The following is a 7,495-nucleotide window of genomic DNA, read 5'->3' as shown; positions in this document are numbered from 1 at the left end:
CTGGAGGGAGAGCGAGAGAGAGGAAGGGGGGGGGAGAGAGAGAGAGCGAGAGAGAGGAGGAAGGGGGGGGGGGAGAGAGAGGAGGAAGGGGGGGGGGAGAGAGAGGAGGAAGGGGGGGGGGAGAGAGAGGAGGAAGGGGGGGGGGGAGAGAGAGAGAGCGAGAGAGAGGAGGAAGGGGGGGGGGAGAGAGAGAGCGAGAGAGAGGAGGAAGGGGGGGGGGAGAGGAGGAAGGGGGGGGGGGGAGAGAGAGGAGGAAGGGGGGGGGGAGAGAGAGGAGGAAGGGGGGGGGGAGAGAGAGGAGGAAGGGGGGGGGGGAGAGAGAGGAGGAAGGGGGGGGGGGAGAGAGAGGAGGAAGGGGGGGGGGAGAGAGAGGAGGAAGGGGGGGGGGAGAGAGAGGAGGAAGGGGGGGGGGAGAGAGAGGAGGAAGGGGGGGGGGGGAGAGAGAGGAGGAAGGGGGGGGGGGAGAGAGAGGAGGAAGGGGGGGGGAGAGAGAGGAGGAAGGGGGGGGAGAGAGAGGAGGAAGGGGGGGGGAGAGAGAGGAGGAAGGGGGGGGGAGAGAGGAGGAAGGGGGGGGGGAGAGAGAGGAGGAAGGGGGGGGAGAGAGAGGAGGAAGGGGGGGGAGAGAGAGGAGGAAGGGGGGGGAGAGAGAGGAGGAAGGGGGGGGAGAGAGAGGAGGAAGGGGGGGGAGAGAGAGGAGGAAGGGGGGGGAGAGAGAGGAGGAAGGGGGGGGAGAGAGAGGAGGAAGGGGGGGGAGAGAGAGGAGGAAGGGGGGGGAGAGAGAGGAGGAAGGGGGGGGAGAGAGAGGAGGAAGGGGGGGGAGAGAGAGGAGGAAGGGGGGGGAGAGAGAGGAGGAAGGGGGGGGAGAGAGAGGAGGAAGGGGGGGAGAGAGAGGAGGAAGGGGGGGGAGAGAGAGGAGGAAGGGGGGGAGAGAGAGGAGGAAGGGGGGAGAGAGAGGAGGAAGGGGGGGAGAGAGAGGAGGAAGGGGGGGAGAGAGAGGAGGAAGGGGGGGAGAGAGAGGAGGAAGGGGGGGGAGAGAGAGGAGGAAGGGGGGGGGGAGAGAGAGAGGAAGGGGGGGGAGAGAGAGGAGGAAGGGGGGGGAGAGAGAGGAGGAAGGGGGGGGAGAGAGAGGAGGAAGGGGGGGGGGAGAGAGAGGAGGAAGGGGGGGAGAGAGAGGAGGAAGGGGGGGGAGAGAGAGGAGGAAGGGGGGGGAGAGAGAGGAGGAAGGGGGGGAGAGAGAGGAGGAAGGGGGGGGAGAGAGAGGAGGAAGGGGGGGGAGAGAGAGGAGGAAGGGGGGGGAGAGAGAGGAGGAAGGGGGGGGAGAGAGAGGAGGAAGGGGGGGAGAGAGAGGAGGAAGGGGGGGAGAGAGAGAGGAGGAAGGGGGGGAGAGATAGAGGAGGAAGGGGGGGAGAGAGAGGAGGAAGGGGGGGGGAGATAGAGGAGGAAGGGGGGGGAGAGAGAGGAGGAAGGGGGGGGAGAGAGAGGGGGGAGGAAGGGGGAGAGAGAGAGAGAGGAAGAAGGGGGGGAGAGAGACAGAAGGAAGGAGGGGGGAGACAGACGGGGGGGGGAGAGACAGGGGGGAGGGGGAGAGACAGGGGGGAGGGGGAGAGAGAGGGGAGGAAGGAAAGAGAGGGGGGGGGGGCCGGGAGAGAGAGACGATTACATCCATCACCCATGACTTATTTAAGGTCGCATACATATAAGTATGAAGTTACATACTGTTAGATGGTCTCGTCATCTTCCACGCTATATACACATGGCTGTCTCACGGTTACCCCGGCACCTCTATGTATATACATACATACATTATATGTACTATACATACACACACTAAATGGGTACAGGTTTATCCCACATGTATGTATATAAGATGTATATACATACATACATACACTGTCTATTACAGACACAGTATATAGTCTCTGTTTATGTATATTTCAGCTGTCTCACTGGTGTCTGGGTCTCTCTCTATATACAAACAGTATACAATCTCTGTATAGATATACATGAGCTGTCTCACCAGTATATGGGTGTCTGTCTCTCCAAGCCGCTCTCAGCAAGTGCTGTGTTGTCTGTGTCACTGTTACAGAGCTGCCTCTTTATAGATACGCAGATCCTCCCCCTGTATACAAGCACTGCCTCCCAGCTTACTTTAAAGGAGGAACGGAGGAGTTATATATATATATCCAGTATCCCTTGCTGCAGTGGAAGTGCTGTATGCTGGGTGATAATGGGGAAAGGTGGGGTTGCAGACCTGCCTAAGACATGCAGATGAGCATACAGCTATATTTGCGTGTGTGTGTGTGTGTGTGTGTGTGTGTGTGTGTGTGTGTGTGTGTGTGTGTGTGTGTGTGTGTGTGTGTGTGTGTGTGTGTGTGTGTGTGTGTGTGTGTGTGTGTGTGTGTGTGTGTGTGTGTGTGTGTGTGTGTGTGTGTGTGTGTGTGTGTGTGTGTGTGTGTATATATATATGCCATCACCTTGACAAAGGTCCCGTTTGAGGACCGAAACGTTGGATATGATGTCTTGTTGAACAAATACATGTTTTTTGATATTCATTTGGAGTGCTGCCTCTGATATTCGCCCACGTGCGGTATCGTATTGCCTCTTTATCTGTACAGGATTTGCACCCATTCTTTCCATTCAGACGGAGTGCCTATGGTTCTATATTTCCTGATATATATATATATATATATTATATATATAACTCCTCCGTTCCTCCTTTAAAGTAAGCTGGGAGGCAGTGCCTGTATACAGGGGGAGGATCTGCGTGATATACTGTTTACATACATACATACATACATACCTACATATATATATATACACACACACACACACACACACACACACACACACACACACACACACACACACACACACACACTTATAAAAACACCCCCTTATCTCACATTCCCGTTATAAAAACACTGCCCTGTTTAAGAACATCTCCCCTTATAAGAACATCTTCTTTATAAGAACATTTCCCTGGTATAAGAACCACCTGTCTATAAGAACATCTTCCTTATAAAAACACCGCCCTGTTTAAGAACATCTTCCTTCTAAGAACACCCCCTTTATAAGAACATCTCCCCGGTATTATTTTGGGGGACTTTTATCAACACCGACGACTTTTCCGGAAGCCTGCAAGATTTCACAGGTCAGAAAATTCCTTCACGGTGCAAAAAGAAGAGAAATAAAAACAATGAAAGGAGCTTATGCGCCTCCAATCCCATATTGTCGTCACCCGCCTGGCCGCCGGCGAGATTCATACAGAGCACACGCGTGATAAAATACACGGCCCGGGAGGGGGCTAACCACGAATGTGCCCGGAGGAATTCATAACCCGCCATTAAAATCTGTTCATTCTCATCCTCTGTGACGGTCCCTGTCGGAAACACTAATCCAGCAGAGTACAGTACGTGCGATTTGCAATAAAGGGGGGAAAAAAACATTTGTTACGTTTAAAGATGGCTCCCACCTCTATGGGGAACATAAAAAAAGAGAAAGATGAAAAAAAAAGCGACATCGGAGAACGTTTGTGAAAAGATTTGAAATATCGACATACAGGGAGTCCTCGCTATCCAACGTTTCACTTTACAACGAATGGCATATCCAACGCTTTACAATGCAACCCTGAGGGCTGTTTTTCCACGCCGGAATGCGTTATCCGTCGCCTGAATGCGTTATCCGACGCTCACCGCCACTGATTAACATGGGACTCACTTTACAACGGTTTCACTATCCAACGCTACTTCCAGAATGAATCCCGCTGGATAACCGAGGACTGCCTGTATTGTTGCTATTCCAGACCATTAGGCCTCGGACATGGCCGTGCTGAGGCGCGCTTACGCTCGGCACTTAGCCCCTGCAGCCGCAAGGAGAGCGGCTTTAGCAGGGGCTCGCTTCCGCAAGCGTGCGGATGCGTAAGTCTTAGCTAAATTTAAAATTTTCGCGCTTGCCGGAGCGCAGGGCCGGTCACGTGAGCGGTTCGCCCAATGAGGGCGAACCAGCTCCGTGACGTCACTGGCCCGCCCCCCGACGGCGCGCGGTCTAAGGCCAGGGAAAGCACCCGCTTTCCCTCAGCCTCCGCACGCAATCAGCAAGCATGGACGCAGCCTTACACTGTAGCCTTCCCATGGAGACCCCCAGATACGGTATTAAAAAAAATCCCAAATAGTCCTGTCCGTGATAATAACGGGATATCTTTTCCAATCCTGACGCCATTTTGTTTGTAAGCCTTACTAGGGAAAATAATAATGATATTTACATTGCCAATAATCACCATTTTGTGATACAAACAGCCCATTTCTAGAAGATTTTCTCCTGTTTAACATTCTGGGGGATGTCTCTCTGTTTAATACACGGCCCCAGATGGAGGTTTTGAGAAATGGTGGATTTGGAGCAGAAATGTGTGAAAATGTGGCTGTGTGCTGGTCTTTGTAGTGTGTCTGGTGTGAGGATTGGGACACAGCAACCATGAAGTAAACAGAGCCCGGTGCTGAACCCAGAGTCACATTACAAGAGGGTGTATAATTAGACGGGAGGGTGGGGGACCTGTTTACAGGGGGGTTGTGGAGCTCAGCAGGGAGAGGGGTCGTTGCCAGTCACATTGGTGTCTCTGCGGGGGGAGCAGCTAGAGTTCTAGGAATTCAGAACAGAACTTTCTGTACCAGAAAAGCGAGTGAGTGCGATGTTACCTTGTTACTCATTGTATTGTGCACTGCAAGGTGTATCTCCTGCCTTTATACACATTCTAATACTCAGGCAAAACAGAACAATGTAGTGTTATTGAATTGGAGGGGGGGGGGGGTGAGAGAGAGAAGGGGAAGAGACGGGGGAGAAGAGAGAGAGTGGGGGTGAGAGAGAGAGGGGGGAAGAGACGGGGGAGAAGAAAGAGGATGGAAGAGAGAGCGAGAGAGGATGGAAGAGAGAGCGAGAGAGGATGGAAGAGAGAGCGAGAGAGGATGGAAGAGAGAGAGAGAGAGAGGGGACAGAGAGAGAGAGGGGAGAGAGGGAGGAGGGGAAAGAGAGGAGGAGGGGGAACGGGAAGAGAGAGGGGGAGAAGAGAGAGGAGGGGGGAGAAGAGAGGGAAAGGGGGGAGAAGAGAAAGGGGGGGAGAAGAGAGAGAAAAGGGGGGGAGAAGAGAAAGGGGGGAGAAGAGAGAGAAGGGGCGGGTAGAGAGGAGGGGGGGAGAGAGAGGAAGGGGGGGAGAGAGAGGAAGGGGGGAGAGAGAGGAGGGGGGGAGAGAGAGGAGGGGGGGAGAAGGGAAAGGAGGGGGGAGAAGAGAGAGGAGGGGGGAAGAGAGAGGAGGGGGGGAAGAGAAAGGGGGGAGAAGAGAGAGGAGGGGGGAAGAGAAAGGGGGGAGAAGAGAGAGAAGGGGGGGAGAAGAGAGAGAAAGGGGGGGGAGAAGAGAGAGAAAGGGGGGAGAGAAGAGAGAGGAGGGGGGAGAAGAGAGGAAGGGGGAGGAGCGAGAGGAGGGGGGGAGAAGAGAGAGGAAGGGGGAGAATAGAGAGGAGGGGGGGAGAAGAGAGAGGAAGGGGGAGAATAGAGAGGAAGGGGGGAGAAGAGAGGAAGGGGGGAGAAGAGAGGAGGGGGAGAAGAGAGGAGGGGGGGGGAGAAGAGAGGAGGGGGGGGGGGAGAAGAGAGGAGGGGGGGGGGGAGAAGAGAGGAGGGGGGGGGGGGGAGAAGAGAGGAGGGGGGGGGGAGAAGAGAGGAGGGGGGGGGGAGAAGAGAGGAGGGGGGGGGGGGAGAAGAGAGGAGGGGGGGGGAGAAGAGAGGAGGGGGGGGGGGAGAAGAGAGGAGGGGGGGGGGGAGAAGAGAGGAGGGGGGGGGGAGAAGAGAGGAGGGGGGGGGGGAGAAGAGGGGGGGGGAGAAGAGAGGAGGGGGGGGGAGAAGAGAGGAGGGGGGGGAGAAGAGAGGAGGGGGGGGGGGAGAAGAGAGGAGGGGGAGAGAAGAGAGAGGAGGGGGAGAGAAGAGAGAGGAGGGGGAGAGAAGAGAGAGGAGGGGGGGAGAGAGGAGGGGGGGGAGAAGAGAGAGGAGGGGGGGGAAGAGAGAGGAGGGGGGGGGAAGAGAGAGGAGGGGGGGGGAAGAGAGGAGGGGGGGGAAGAGAGAGGAGGGGGGGAAGAGAGAGGAGGGGGGGAGAAGAGAGAGAAGGGGGGGGAGAGAAGAGAGGAGGGGGGAGAAGAGAGAGGAGGGGGAGACAGATGATGTGGGAGGGGGGGGGGTTAAGGAGACTCTTACAGCACAATGCTCACACACAGGATCTGAATCCCTTCTCCTGCTGAGCAACAACATCCAGGAATTCATACAAGAGGCGAGGGAAAGAGACAGACACAGAGAGGCGAGACACACAGACACAGGGAGAGAGACGAGAGAGACACAATAATAGTGTGTGTGGGGTGTGTTACACAATACTGGTGATTTATGTGCAGTTATACAGATGTATTTGGAGGGCAGAAATGTGACAGAGACAGATGCCTTTCCCAAACTGTTACCTCTTTCTCTCCCCCCTCCCCCCTCATTCTCTATTCCTCTCCCCGCATTCTTCCTTTCTCTCCCAAACCCGTCCTCCCTCCCCCTTCCTCTCAGCATCATTCCCCCCTCTCACGCCCCCGCACTGCCTTTGTAATCCTCCCAGCACAAGATGGTTGCAGCTCTGACACAAAATGGATGCCAAACCATTAACCCCTTCCCTGCTGCAGCTAATTAGCAGAGTGCCTCCTTGTTCTAATTTTGGATACAAGTTCCTCGCTTCCAGCCCACACCATCATTACTCTGTCTATCAATGAGATCTGTATATAAAAAATCATCCCAACTGGACACAACGCATCACAATTACAGTATAGCGCGCAGTACACAGCAGAGGATTTTTGCAGGCACAGCCCCTGCCCCGCAGAGCTTACAATCTATGTTGTTGGTGCCCGAGGCACAGGGAGATAATGTGACTGGCCCGAGGTCACACGGACCTGACACCGGGAACTGAACCGGCTCTTCCTGATTCACGCTCAGTGTCGTTATTCTCAGAGTCGGTCCCTTCACTCGCTGAGCCGCTCCTTTGAAATGGCGTGTTCCTTCCTGGGAGATTTGTGATCTTTTGGGAAAATGTTCAGTTGCTGTATTAGGAGCATGGACTATTAGCATTCAGCTTTCTTTCCATACACTCAGGTTTCTATGTTACTTCTGGGGATGTACCCCGCATTTGTGATTCTCTTGTGTGTATGGTGTATCCATGTTACCTAGTCAGCAGTCATTGTTCTGTGTTTCCTTAGGTTAGGTTTATCTCAGTGACTGGCTGGGCAGGGGGACTCCGGGTGTATGTTTCCCTGAGTTTCAGCTCATAGGTTTGGCAGTATCACTGATTAATATGTATGACGGTTTTTGACCTGTGTTCCTATCGTGGTTGGAAGGCACTGTATATGCCTTTTTTGGGGCACCACTTCATTGGTTTTATATGTTTTAAGATGTTATAATTGAACAAATAAAGTGAACATTTATTCAGGGA

The 7,495-nt window shown here is 54.4% G+C and overlaps 1 long non-coding RNA gene across 1 annotated transcript; it reads left to right on the top strand.

Moving 5' to 3' along the window:
• Positions 1-4,570: 4,570 nt before the first annotated feature.
• On the top strand, positions 4,571-7,495 carry LOC142465784 (uncharacterized). The gene is made up of 2 exons (XR_012787973.1): positions 4,571-4,675; positions 6,632-7,495. It is a non-coding gene; the product is annotated as an uncharacterized LOC142465784 (long non-coding RNA).

Source organism: Ascaphus truei, chromosome 14, assembly GCF_040206685.1.
Source record: "Ascaphus truei isolate aAscTru1 chromosome 14, aAscTru1.hap1, whole genome shotgun sequence".
In the NCBI taxonomy this organism is placed as follows: Eukaryota; Metazoa; Chordata; class Amphibia; order Anura; family Ascaphidae; genus Ascaphus; species Ascaphus truei.
The sequence above is the reverse complement of the archived record's forward strand: the minus strand, read 5'-3'. Positions and strand labels throughout refer to the sequence as shown.